This window comes from Rutidosis leptorrhynchoides, chromosome 11 (assembly GCF_046630445.1).
Source record: "Rutidosis leptorrhynchoides isolate AG116_Rl617_1_P2 chromosome 11, CSIRO_AGI_Rlap_v1, whole genome shotgun sequence".
Classification (NCBI taxonomy): Eukaryota; Viridiplantae; Streptophyta; class Magnoliopsida; order Asterales; family Asteraceae; genus Rutidosis; species Rutidosis leptorrhynchoides.
In genome coordinates, this window is record NC_092343.1 from 368590726 (window position 1) to 368606202 (window position 15477).

General features: G+C 33.1%; 1 pseudogene; it reads right to left on the bottom strand.

Annotated features, from left to right (window-relative positions):
* Nucleotides 1-7929: 7929 nt before the first annotated feature.
* LOC139875917 (benzyl alcohol O-benzoyltransferase-like) lies at nt 7930-12919 on the bottom strand (annotated as a pseudogene).
* Between the last annotated feature and the right edge of the window lie 2558 nt (nt 12920-15477).

Consider the following 15477-nt stretch of genomic DNA (forward strand, 5'->3'; position numbering starts at 1 on the left):
ATATATATAAAAATATAAATATAAATATAAATATAAATATAAATATAAATATAAATATAAATATAAATATAAGTATAAATTTAAATATAAGTTTAAATATAAGTATAAATGTAAATATGAATATAAATAAAAATAAAAATAAAAATATAAATATCAATATAAATATAAATATAAATATAAATATAAATATAAATATAAATATAAATATAAATATAAATATAAATATAAATATAAATATAAATATAAATATAATTAAAAATATAAATATAAATAAAAATAAAAATATAAATATATATATATATATATATATATATATATATATATATATATATATATATATATATATATATATATATATATATATATATATATATATATATCAATATAAATATCAATATAAATATCAATATAAATATCAATCTAAATATAAATATAAATATAAATATAAATATAAATCTAAATCTAAATCTAAATCTAAATCTAAATCTAAATATAAATCTAAGTATAAATATAATAATAAATATAATAATAAATATAAATATGAATATGAATATAAATATCAAATATAAATATAAATATAAATATAAATATAAATATAAATATAAATATAAATATAAATATAAATATAAATATAAATATAAATATAAATATAATTATCAACATAATCATAAATATAAATATAAATGTAAATATAAATGTAGATATGAATTTAATAATAAATATAAATATAAATGTAGATATGAATTTAAATATAGATATGAATATGAACACAAATATGAATATAAATATAAATATAAATATAAATATGATTATAAATATAAATATAAATATAAATATAAATATAAATATAAATATAAATATAAGAATGTAAGAATATCGTATGACTGTGAGTGAATAAGCCATAAAAATGTATGGAAGCATGAAGAGAATAAGTCAAATGGTCAAAGTATATTCCACGCATCTCCTAAACACATTACAAATCTATGACTATCAACATTAACTAAGGGAGCCTTAAGATCCTATTGATATTGCTCATTTACATTACATTTCTTAAGCAATATCTACCTCGTTCTACTCGGTTTTGATATCTATTATGCTTTAAAAGTGAAGAAATTGGGGAAAGTCGTGTTCTAAGCAGGGCTGCAGTGTTGAGTATGAAATTGGTGTAAAATTGACCAATATGTTGTGCAAAAGATCAAGAAAACTGCAAAGTGCTGAAATCTGACCAAGAACGACGTTACTATACATGGGAACGACGTTCCAAATGCCAGAACGACGTTCCAAACTAAGGAATGACGTTCCACCTGCAGAAAAGGGCGTTCCAGGTTTGAAGACGACGTCCCAATACAAAGGAAATGGAGAAAAATTAAACAGAGCTTATAGAGCCTGAATTGGGAATGACGTTCCCAATTAAGGAACGGAGTTCCACTTACAAGTGCAATAGAATGACATTCCACAAAGTAGAACAGCGTTCCATTTTATCGGGCACCAGGAATAACGTTCCAGATACAGGAACGACGTTCCTATGGGGTTTTTGGGCAGAATTTTAAGTGGAGTATAAAAGGAATGAGATAGGGTTTTCTCATTCATGTTAGGTTATGTTTTAAGTAGTGCAGTTTTGGAGGCTGAGGTAATTAGGGTTTGGTAGCTAAATAATTAGGGTTTTCAATTAGTTTTCATTAATTTTCATCGTCTGCATTAAGGATTTGGGGCTAGCTCAATCTAGGGTTTGTTTCTTCATCATCTTCATCTTCTTTATCTAACTCAAAGTTGTAATTTCATAGTTTGGTACAATTTCATCTTTAATATTGCAATATGATGTTTGAATCTTCTTTTACTTCTAGTATTATGTTTGTTCTAGCCATGCTTGGCTAGAATCTTATATGTACACTTGATTATGAAGCTTGTAAGGTAAGGATTATTCTAAATTTATGTTTATGATTGTGTTTTAATGAAACTTATGAGTTTTTGATTGAGTTTTGTTGTTACAATTAGCTAAAGAACCTTTGCTATCTTTGTTTTGGGCTTTACTTTGATTATATGAGTTTTTTTTTAGCTTTTCTTAGGGATTTGATTAGTGAAGCAACTTGTACTTTAACACTTAAGGTGATATTGACAATCAAATTGGGGATTTCAAGGGACTGGGTCTTGGTTTGGATTGGTTTTCAATTGGTCCTTAGTCAAAATAGTGAATTTTGGTTTTCTTAAGGGATTTGTTTACCAAAGGGTTTTAGGGGACTTTAATCCAAGTTAAGTACTAATAGCACTCTCATGATTCAACTAGATCATATTGATGTAAGCTTATAGGAATTTGCGAATGTAGATTTGATCATTAGAACTCTAGTAGGGATACTAGAATATATAGTTTGAACACAATTTGGTCTTAAGTAGACAAAAGAACAATCCGAATGCTTCAAGTGGAATAGTCAAGTGTGCATGCTTTTAATATTCATAGTTGCTTAATCATTTCTATTTGCTAGTTAGTATTACAGGTGTTTTCTAAAAATTTCAAATGCAAACCCCCAAACAAACAAACCTTAGGATAATTATGAGTTTTCATCAATTCAATTTGCATTACCGCTCTCTTGGGACGAATCTTAAACGTAAAACTTACTAATACATGGACTGAGTCATTGTTTCTCGAATACTTGTCACCTAGTAGAGTCCACATTTATTAAAAATCAAAATTTTAAAAGAAAGCATGTATGTGCAAGAACATACCCTATATATAGCCCTCGTCTATAGGATCCACTATACAAGGAATGGACACATAACTGACAGATTCCTGGGTTCTAACAATCTCCCCCATGATTTGGTTATGTGTCAAAAATAGTTCTCTATCTAAAAATTAGAAGATTACATGGAAAAGAATTTGCTATCACTAACTAACTTCCCCCGAATCATGCACGATCATTGATGAAGATCTTGAATATTCTCATTCTTAGTTCCTCAATGAGCTCGCAACTCTAACATTATCTCGATCAATCGTTACGCTTTCTAGATCCTCGAATTGTCACATTAACAATCTTTTTTCGACTTTGTTTGAGATTTGATCTTCATCTTGATATCATTGTATTTTTAACAGTCTTTGAGCATCCACAACGAAATGCATTCTTCCATCACCAACGTCTATCTCTGTCGATTGCTAGACAACAATCTCTTCTCTAGATATTCATTGTGATAAGCTAGACTTTGCTTGAATTAACTTGAATTTTCGAAACTCTAGAAGCTCCCCCCTCAAAGTACAATAACAACAATATCCAATCCTACAAGAGTGGGGTATGTGAGAGATAAAATGTAGACAATCCTTTCTGTACCCTCGAATAAAAAGGGAAGTCATTTCTCTGCCCGCAATTAAAGAAAATCATTTCTCTACCCACGGATACAGAAGGTCGTCTTTCCCTCTATCCGAGAGTACAATGGCATCCTGGTAGACCATGATCATAAACTACCCATATAATATAGGAACTCCATTGAATCTTTAGCTCCCCCCTCCCCCAACAAACAATTCTTTCTTGAAGCGCGATTCTTGTAACGTACATATACAAGATTCATCGTCGAAGTATCACTCGCCTTGATCATTAGACAGATTGGACGAACTACTTGTGAATTTCCGTCTTCAATAGCACTCGTGGGCTTTCAATCATGATAGCAAGACTCTCACATACTTGAATTATGCATGATATCTAAATCTCAACGGATTTTGGGATATAATGAGTCTTTAGACTTTCCTCGAAGTCCCGTGAAGTATATTTAGACACTTTAAGAAGTTATTCGAAGCATTTACCGATAAGCCTCTATTCAACCCCAGTAAAGGAGGTTTTTCATTTCGTTGTCTTTACTATCTTTTGAAACCAAGTGAAGTGCGTGCATTCGTGAGTGTGTGCGGAATCAACAACTTTAAATTTATAAACCTATACTATTACGACTTTAGCACTAACGGGCAGAGTCCTAATCAGTGTAGAGCACTGGGTGTAAGTATAGGATCGTCCCAATAGAGGTAGGAAATTGTAGTTGGTGTTATCTATCTTAGCTCATTTTATCTTTTATATTATATATTAATATATTCAGGGTTTAGTATTGCAAGAGAAATTGATAGTTTTGGATTTAAATCAAATACAGAAAAGGAAGGATGCTGGTTTGGTTGGGGAATTTACTTGAAAACAGATTTATTTAAAGCACGTCTTCTTGAATGACTTTAAGTGATTGAACATGAACATCGGGGTCGTTAATCCCTCTATTCGCGAAGTGTACCTAACTATCACTTAAGTGCCACTAAGGTTAAACGTCTTATTACACTACGAGACTTAATCTGGCGGTTCTACCCGCACATACCTGAATACATTAAGAGGTCCAATTCGTTAATATACCACTATATGATTCTTGGTCAACTTAAGAGTTAAATTTAGAATAATGGGTCTATTTAACTAAGCCTGCATGAGTTCTCAATAAAAAGCATTCAAAAAATAGAGCAATAAGGCTTTTGTCAAACCAGATCGCCGGCTGTTGTTATCAAATAGTCAGTTGGGGCACTACAAGCGAGGCTGCCAGCTGACCATAGACAACCATCGGCTTGACCAAGCCTTTACCAGACTTTGCAAATTATTATTCTACAGTTCTGTCGTTGTCTATCCATAGACAGCCGCCGACTTGGAACATTAATAGACAGAAATCGAATCTAATTATCATTGACAGTTTTTGAAACACCTTATTGGTTTTAAAGGTGCTGCGCCGCCGGCCTCACCACTCAGGCCGCCGGTCCTACTCGACAAGTGTCAAAACTGATTAAATTGTATATCCCATTTTACTCAAATCAACACCCTGAGGGTGTTTAGCTACTCATAATGGTAGTAACAAAGCTGATAAAAGAGATAAACATAATATTATATAGAAACGGTAATAATAAAAGTGCCATTATACCTTGAATAAATGATGCACAAATGTAACAACCCTGCTATTTCTGTTAAGTTTCGTTAACTATCTGTTAAGTTATTTAACGGTGCTTACTCGAATTTTTTATATTTAATTTAATTAAATGCATACTTGGTTCTTTGAGGACTACTATAATTAATATGGGAATATATTAATCTGAAAACTTATTTCAGATGTCGAAATACAAAGAAAACGATACGGTTTTAAGAACTGCAAAGGATGTCTTTCGGGACTGCGAAACACTCGGTTTTAAAATAAATAATTATTTTTAGTAATTATTAACTTTGAGAAAAACATATTTAATTTATTATTTATTTAATGAATTAAACTTGGTGGATTGCGTTTTAACGATCGGTTAACGTTCCGGGAACTCGGTACGGTTAACGGCACTTGAAACGGACCACAGGATTACAAGAAGCTAGCAAAACGAGCCCGAGACCCACCCCCGTGGGCCATTCGGCCAAACCCCCTTCCCTTATCCATTTGATGGACTAGTTTGGCCCTCTTGAATAAATACCCACTTAAATTTGGCCCTAAACCTAATTATAACTAGATAAAAAATAATGTATAATCCCATATACCTAATTAGCAGTAGACATATCACTCTCCTCTCGCTCTTTTCTCGTCGACCACCTCACACCCCAAAACCATCATCAAACTTGCTTATTTGCTTTAACAATCAACACGAAAGTGATAGCTTTGATCGTTCTCTACACGTTGGTGCTAATTAATTGTATTTTAGAGGTATAAATCACTCACCCTAATTTTATAAATATAAATTTTATAAAGATTACATAGTGTATGTTAGTCAATTGCTCAGTCCATTGTGTGTATGCATGAAATAGTCGTTATTTTGCTCGATTTGTATGTTTTGATTGATTCACGAATTTATCTAGATTGAAATATATCGAATAATTAATAATATGTAAACATATTTTATGTAAATAATATGTATCTACATTGAAATCTATCGAATAATTAATAACGAATCGCTTCATTTCGTTATGTTATGCTCTAGTTATGACTATTTGAATTTTTGACGTGTTTGGGTGCTTTGAATAGAAAACTGCGATTGTTGTGTTATGAATTAGTGTATGAATTGAATACCATTGGAAATATAAGCAAAAAACACTCAATTTGGACTCGGATATCATATTGTTTGGATTTGTAAAACTTGATTTATGCTCATTTGATTGTTCATGGTAAAACTTGTTAATCAACACTTTTGAACAGAGGTAAACGACTATTTAAATTGATTTCTGGAAAATAAGCTTTTGAGATTTGGAAATTTCATAAAAAGTTCTTTTATTTTTCATTTAGATCATGTATACTACTTGTTTCTAGATGTCCAGATAATCGCGCCTGAAAATGACTACTTGAACGGAGTCTAAACTGTCTCGTATGCATACAAACTGGTCTAGCATGATATAAAAATTGATTGGGAACTTGATATTTTGGTATGTTAGTATTTATAAGTTAAGAAACATAGTTCATTTGAATGTCAACACTTGGAAACCTTATATGCTATATGCTATACGTGTTCCAAAATGGTATGTCTGAATTCTATCCAAATCAAAAAGTCCGACTTGAAATGCAAAAATGTAAAAATTGGCTATATGAAAATCTTTGGAAATTTTATATATTAAACTTTGAGATGTTTTTGACCATCTACCACTAGTCTTGTATGATTTACATATTTCTAGAATAAATGTTAGATTTTACAAATCCGGTGCGCGTGTAGAAACTGAATTGGTATAAATTGCATGCAACGTGAGTTCTAGAAATTGTATGATAGCATGATTGATCTTTTTAGAAAGCTAATGACATATACTTATGATATGGAGTTTATCATATTTTCATGATTTGTCATTTGTGAATAATGCTTGTTTGTTTGCATGACTTCCGTCAACACTTACAACAACCGAACTAGAAAACGTGAAAATGTTAAACTAATGTTTAAGACTTACGAATTGACCTTGGTTTGACGTTATGACATCATTGATGTGACCTACCAATGTAGCTGAATTAGGTTGACCAAATTGACCAAGTTTTAGTTTTGTTGACTTGCATGAACTAGTTGACCTTGTGTTGACTTTTACTAATACAATCGAGTCGGTCTGAGCAATAGGACAACTAATACTATGGAAGTGCACTCAAGGTGAGTCTGCAGTCCCATATGATTTTATTTTTAGGATGAATAACATGCTATTTTAAACTGCTTTATGAATTAGACACGAGTACTTAAACTGATATACATATGAGTTTGATCAAAAATCCCTTAGCATGAATATTTTAATTACATACGTAAGCTCGAATCATATGGACTGATCCGTTAGGTCTGACAGTCTCACCCAACGAACAGGTGCATATTACTTTGTAACTTATACACCTAATCAGTGTATACTATCAAAGGGTAAAGGATAAGTCGCGTAGCGCTTAGCTATTTGCGGGTTAAAGCTTTATATTCAAGTGCTCATAACAGATGTATAAAATTTTACAATGCTTTGTACGAAATCTCGTGGTCTAATAAACGATAAACTATTTACCGAACCTGCAGATTCACTCAACAATTTTGGTGAGCTGTTTGCATGTTTTATCTCAGGTCTCTAGAGGTATAGCTTCCGCTCTGTTTAATGATTGCTTGCATACATTGGATGGAGTCCAGCATTCTTTTTTTCATAGACTTATTACATTCGCATTTTGAAACTATTTACATTAAATAATGTCGTTGATTATTTATTTTGTCATCGATATTAAACTATTTTTGTTTACTTTACATTTAATGACAACGTTTTGTTAAGAATTAATGTGAATGCTTTTTGAAAAACGTCTCATATAGAGGGTGCGGCCGTTAACTGTGGGACCGGAGGTTAATACAGCGTTAGTGAATTTTGACAGGGTATTACAACAAAGGAGATGTACTCTTTTGTTTCTCATTCCCCTACACTTCTTCCCAAAATGGCAAAGCCGAACGCAAAATTCGGGCAATTAATAATATCATGCGTACTCTTCTATCTCAATCTTCCGTTCCAGCCAAATTTTGGCACTACGCCCTTCAAACCGCCACATATCTTCACAATATACTCCCTAATAAACAAAACCAAAACCTATCACCCACACAACTACTATATAATCGAACACCCTCTTACGGTTCCCTCCGCACATTCGGATGTCTTTGCTTCCCACTTTTTCCATCCTCCACTATCAACAAACTACAGTCTCGCTCCACACCTTGTGTCTTTCTCGGATACCCCAATGATCACCGTGGTTATTTTTGCTACGACCTAAAAACTCACAAAATCATTATCTCTCGCCACGTTATATTTAATTAAACAAATTTCCCTTTCACAACATCTACCAATACCACCATTCCTAACTACAAATTTCTCACAGAAAGTATTAACCCCATTAACTACTCCTCGGACAACATTGAGCCCACTATCTCCTCCGGCCCAACTACACCAAATTCCAGCCCACTTCGGCATACTCAAATCAGTAGCAACTCTACCTCAGATTCTTCTCCCCACATAACCGGCCCAAACTCCTTGCCTGGCCCAATTCCTTACACTGATTAGCCATCTACTCCACTTGTTACGCAGGCCCAACAAACAGACCCTAGCCCAACTGTTCATCTCATATCCCTACGTCTACTTCTCCTGATTTCACTTCTGTTTCAAACCCATCTGTTTCACAATCTAACTGTGTCCCTTCACCACTGAATCCCCCACAACACCACATGACCACAAAAAGCAAATATGGAATTCTAAAACCTAAAATTTTATTTGATCTCTCGGCTACCACCATTTCACCTATCCCTACTAATTCTAAACATGCACTTAATGACCCTAATTGGTACCGTGCCATGACCGACGAATACAAGGCCCTTATGGATAATGAGACGTGGACCCTTGTCCCGCGTCAACCACACATGCATGTAATTCACTCCATGTGAATTTTTACACATAAAACACATTAAGACGGTACATTTGAGCGATATAAAGCTCGCTTAGTGGGTGATGGCCGATCTCAACAACCCGGTATTGATTGTCAAGAGACATTTAGCCCCGTTGTTAAGCCGACAACAATACGTACCGTTCTTAGTATAACCGTATCCAATTCATGGTCCATTCATCAACTAGACGTTAAGAACGCATTTTTACACGCTCATTTATATGAAACCTTATACATGTACCAACTCCTTGGCTTTCGAGATAAGCAACACCCAAATCATGTATGTCTATTGAAGTGCTCGCTATACGGTTTAAAGCAAGCACCACGGGCTTGGTACCAACGGTTCGCGAATTACGTCTCAACTTTTGGTTTTATTAATAGCAAATGTGATAACTCTTTATTTATTTACACGCATAACAGGGACACAACATTTTTACTATTGTATGTAGACGATATTATTTTAGTCACTTCTTCGTCTACTCTCCGCAATCACTTGATGAAATACTAGCCAACGAATTTGAGATGAAGGACTTAGGGCCATTAAACTCGTTTCTGGGTATACATGTAACTCGCAACCAACAAGGGTTATTTCTAAACCAAAAGGCTTATGCATTAGATATCATTGACCGTGCGGGTATGACGGTCTGCAATCCCGTAGCTACATCTGTCGATACTCAAGGAAACAAAGTGTACACTCAAGTGAACCGTACTCCAAAGCAACATTGTTTCATAGTTTAGCTGGTGCCTTACAATATTTAACCTTCACATGACCCGACATCTCATACGCGGTTCAACAACTTTGTCTTCACATGCATGATCCACACCTTAACCATATGCATGCATTAAAACGTGTAATCCGATACATTCAAGGTACACTTTCCGTTGGCCTACACATCACGCCTTCTAAATCACGAGATCTGGTTGCATTTGCTGATGCCGATTGGGGTGGTTGTCTCGACACTCGCCGTTCTACATCCGGTTACGATGTATATCTTGGTAATAATCTCATTTCGTGGTCATCTAAACATCAACAGATTGTTTCCCGCTCGAGCGCCAAAGCTGAGTACTAAGGGGTTGCCAACGCGGTTGCTGAAACATGTTGGTTACGTAATCTTTTACTCGAGTTACATTGTCCAACTCTCAAAGCTACATTCGTATTTTGTGACAATGTAAGTGCTATATATCTTTCCGGAAATCCCGTTCAACATCAACGTACTAAACACATTGAATTAGATATTCACTTTGTCCGTGAAAAAGTCGCCAAAGGACACGTCCGCGTGCTTCATGTACCAACACGTTACCAAATTGCGGGCATATTCACTAAAGGACTCCCGCACATCTTATTTAATGATTTTCGCTCCAGCCTATGCATTCGACCACCGATCGCTACGACTGCGGGGGTGTAATAACAAGCCTACTACATAACCGGCCCAACAAGTTAACTATTGTAACTTAGTCGTATGTTTGTAATGTACTTAGTCGTATGTTTGTAGAGTCAAAAGCCAATCCCTGTAATTGTGCTAAAGTAGTTAGGCTAATACTTATCTTTGTAAACAAACCATGTAATCAGCTATTTATACAGCCACGATTGGCATAATGAGATCATCGATTACTAGTGAAATACGCGATGCCGTGAAAAATTTCGGGGTCTTTAACTAGTGATACCATTGGATAGTGTAACTTTTTGTGTGTGACACCACTGAATGGTGTAATTTTTTTGAACTTTTAACTAGTGAAATCAGCAACTACGAAACCTAGATCCGCCACTGCTAACGAACCCGAAATCTGTGCTGTAGAATATCACGATTAGTTTGCTCAAGTTGATACAGGTCATGAAGAACGTATTTCATTGAACAAATCGTCATCTAAATTTGTTTTTGCCACCAATAGGTGTGAATGATCTTCGGAAACTTTAATCCAAATTTCACATCTAAAATCTCACACAGTAGTCCTATATGTTTGGGCCTATATCTTGGGCCTCAAATAACTTTAAATACCATATCAAAGTTAACCAATTGACAATCTTACTTACTTAATGGTAATAATTAAAGTATAATCTCCTATTTTCAGATAGAAAGATAAATTAAGTTTGTTCCTAGTTCATGAGGCATTCTCGTCTCTTGATTCAAAAAATCACGCCGCATAAGAGGCGTTAGTGGGTTTTAAGTTTGGGCCATGCTGGAGTCAAACCAAAAGTTACGCCACTTAAGGTCTGGTCTAAGACTTTGTTTGGAAAATTCGTTTAAAAAGCTCCATACATAAGAATCACATATCAATTTATCTATTAGTTAATAATAGAACCATAAAAGACAACAAAAATAACCAGAGTTAACTACAAATGCACACAATTAAAATCAACTTTTAACAAAAACCACTCTTAAAAGCATGTATTGCACTAATAAAACATGAAGATATATAAATTATAGTCTAGCATGAACTAGTAACTTATTTAGCTCTTCCACAAACTTATCCATGACCGCATTCGGCAGACTTATAGGTACCACAATCCCAGTCTCGCCTTTAATATTTCTATAACGTACATATAAACTAACGACACCACTTGGGAACATAATACCTACTCCCCCTTTCGCAGGTCCTCCGTAGGCCGGTTTCCCCCACCCGAAATCAACTAAATCAAATCCTGCAAGACGCACATCCGAGACAAAGTAGCTTTTATTGGCTGTTAAACGAGGACGTCCCTTAATTACCATTAAGTTGGCTACTGATCTCATATACTCCTCATTGACATTAGATTTGGCTTTCATTACAAGTTTTAGTGTGTGACTTAATGGTTTGGTGGAAAGATCTCCGGCCGTTGAAATGGCCACGGGAGTAGCAACACAATTACCATAATACCCTTTAGGAATGGAAGGATTAAACATGCTACGCGTATCAATAGGAAACATCATACGCATCTCTTGTTCCGGATTTGGTTGGAGTGCAATAGTACGACAACGCCATAGGCAAGCACTTAAGATATCAAAGTAGTGCACTTCTTTATGTACTGTGGAACCAACTTATGTAACGATAATATTTGAGAAGGGCCAAAGAAAAATGATTTATGTTTCATGTCATCTAGTGGAATGATCGTACCCTTTGTGTCTTCCACTTCATTGTACTCGCTATGAGTACACGTGATGCGTGGTGGGTCCCTTGCAGAAAGCAAATCCCTTTGCCATATAGGCATTGTTGATGGCCTTGATGCACCTTGTGCCATTTCACCCAAACCTGTCATGAACTGAACGATACCTGTTGCGTCGCTCATGGTGTGGTTGATTCGAATGGCAAAGATAAAACCTCCACATAACAATCGTGTTACCTATTAACAAAACATTTAAAAATTACACAATATAACTATATGGTAATATAAATAGAGTATGATTCAGTGATGTCGAACGCAAGTGATATTAGAAATACCATCATTTAACGTGTAAAAACGGTCCAAGCTAGAATGATTAGAGAATGCATATTTTGATAATTTATATTTTGCTTCAGTTTGTGTTAACGGAACTATATCTCAAAGTGGTAATTATCAACCAATTTTTTTTATTAGAGTTTATATAACTTATAGAGATGAATTAAATTTTACCTGAATTAGCATTAACGGTGAATCTAGAATGTCACTAGATCCTGGAACGTAATAAAGAAGCTCTTCTAAATAAGGAAATGGCGGTTGAAGGTCATTACCAAATTCTTTTAATGTGACATCCGCTTCAGCCTCTGTAAATAATAAACCTTCTCCAGTGCAATCTACTATCAGTTTCCCAGCCGCTCCTTTTTTGAGGCGGCCAGCAAACGGATAGTAAAATATTAACACCTTAGCTAAAGCCTCTCTTATCAAACTTGAAGGGTTCTTATTTTTCATTTTTGGATCACTACGATAAAATTGAATAAATGGGATATGTATTCGAAGGGCTTCTTGATCATCAATGTCTGATAGAGGTTTTAGCTCACGTGGTGTGGGTTTCGCTGGACGAATGAGCTCCGGTGCACGTCTCCGAACAATGAATGTTAAAGGAGCCTCCATTTGTGACATGTGTGTGTGCATGTTGTGTTTGTTTATTCAGTGTTTGTGGTTGAACATGGAAATGAAGGTGAACTTATAGAGGATTGGGGTGTGACATGCTTGTGTTCATGTTGTGTTTGTTTGACTGAAAATTCCTTGCATCATCATCATCATCATCATCATCATCATCATCATCATCATCATCATCATCATCATCATCATAATTATTATTATTACTGGTATTATTATTATTATTATTACTAATTACTAATATAATAATAATAATTATTATTATTATTATGAATATATATATATATATATATATATATATATATATATATATATATAATATATATATATATATATATATATATATATTAGGATCAAGAGGGAAGTAACCAATCGGGGGGAAGCAAAATTTTTTTTTTCGTTTTTTGAAAAAACTTTGTTCACGAACATTATAGATGATATGAAAATATGAACATTTAGTAGAGACACTTTGTGATAAATATTTTTATTTTGGCGGGAAAACGCTCGAAGAAGTAATATATAACAATTATCGTGTTTTTCGAGCGTATGTTGAGGTTTTAGCTATTGGTGTTTATATATTAGGGTTTAGATATTAGGGTTTATTGGGTTTAGATATTAGGGTTTAGAAATTTAGGGTTTAGGGTTTAGATTTAGGGTTTAGATTTAGGATTTAGATCACCAAACTCTAAACCCTAAACCCTAAACTCTAAATCGGGCTAAATTTTACTTCACAAAACATGAAAAAAAAAAAACGTTCATATTCTTCACGAACAATATTATCTTGAATGTTATTTTTATCGATCGTTTTCTCGCCTAAATAATAACATTCATCACGAAGTGTCTCTTCTAAATGTTCATATTTTCGTGTGATGTTGATGGCGAAAAAACAAATTCAAAAAAAACGAAAATTTTTTTTTTGCTTCCCCCCGCTTTGTTACTTCCCCATTGATCATGCCCCTATATATATATATATATATATATATATATATATATATATATATATATATATATATATATATATATATATATATATATATATATATATATATGGCAGGATCAATGGAGAAGTAACCAATCGTGGGGAAGCAAAATTTTTTATTTTTTTCGTTTTTTTTGAATTTTTTTTTCGGCATCAAGATCACACGAAAATATGAACATTTAGAAAAGACACTTTGTGATAAATGTTATTATTTAGGCGGGAAAACGATCGACAAAAATAACATTCAAGATAATATTGTCTGTGAAGAATGTGAACGTTTTTTTTTCTTCATGTTTTGTACGGTAAAATTTAGCCCGATTTAGAGTTTAGGGTTTAGGGTTTAGGGTTTTGGGTATATTCCATAAACCCAAAACACCAAACCCTAAACCCTAAACTCTAAACCGTTCGTGTTAAAAACTCAATCTAAATCCTAAATCTAAACTCTAAATCTAAATCCTAAACCCTAAATTTCTAAACCCTAATATCTAAACCCTATAAACCGTAATATCTAAACCCTAATATCTAAACCCTAATATCTAAAACCTTAACATACGCTCGAAAAATACGATAATTGTTATATATTACTTCTTCAAGCGTTTTCCCGCCAAAATAAAAACATTTATCACAAAGTGTCTTTATTAAATGTTCATATTTACATCCAATCTATAATGTTTGTGAACAAAGTTTTTTCAAAAAATGAAAAAAAATGCTTCCCCCCAATTGGTTAATTCCCCATTGATCCTACTATATATATATATATATATATATATATATATATATATATATATATATATATATATATATATATATATATATATATATATAATCATAAAACATAGAAATATCAAGATTATTTTATGTTTCTTATCATCATTTATTAGGTGTCAAGATTTTCTTACTGTAGTTATCATGGAGTAACCACAACTACTCCATCCGTCTCAAATCTACTGTTCACTATTTATTTAGTGAATGTCTCAAATTAATCGTTAACTTCCATAAATTGATAAAAAATAATGTGTTAAAAGTTTTGTGTACCCTTACTTTATTCGTATAGGATAAAAAAATTGGTAAAAAGTATGGGGTAAAATAGAAAAATTAACAAAAAAGTATATGTGACAAAAAAAAAAGTAAACTATGCATTTTTTTATCTGGGGACAATAAATATGGAATGGAGAGAGTAATAGTTTTAAGAGTATAATTTTTTACCCTTATTTATAGGTTGGGTGATGATATTTCCAACAATGTATTTGATAAGTCCACTCACTTTATACATTAACAAATTGTACTGTATAATCTGTCAATGCATAAAGTGAGTAAATTTATCAAATACATTGTTGTAAATATCACCACTTATAAAGTTAATAACTATTTTGATTATTTTTATTATGATGAAGTAAATCACTATTAATTGCCTAGTAGTTCAACTTGTATGTATTTCTACCAGTTCTATGAGAAAGTAATCATAATTACACCAAGAATCCAAGTTTCATTTTCATAGCATTGATTATTATTTTACCATCATTTATTAGGTTTCAGTTTGTTTAACCTTTTTTATAAATTTATTATGATGATGTAAGTG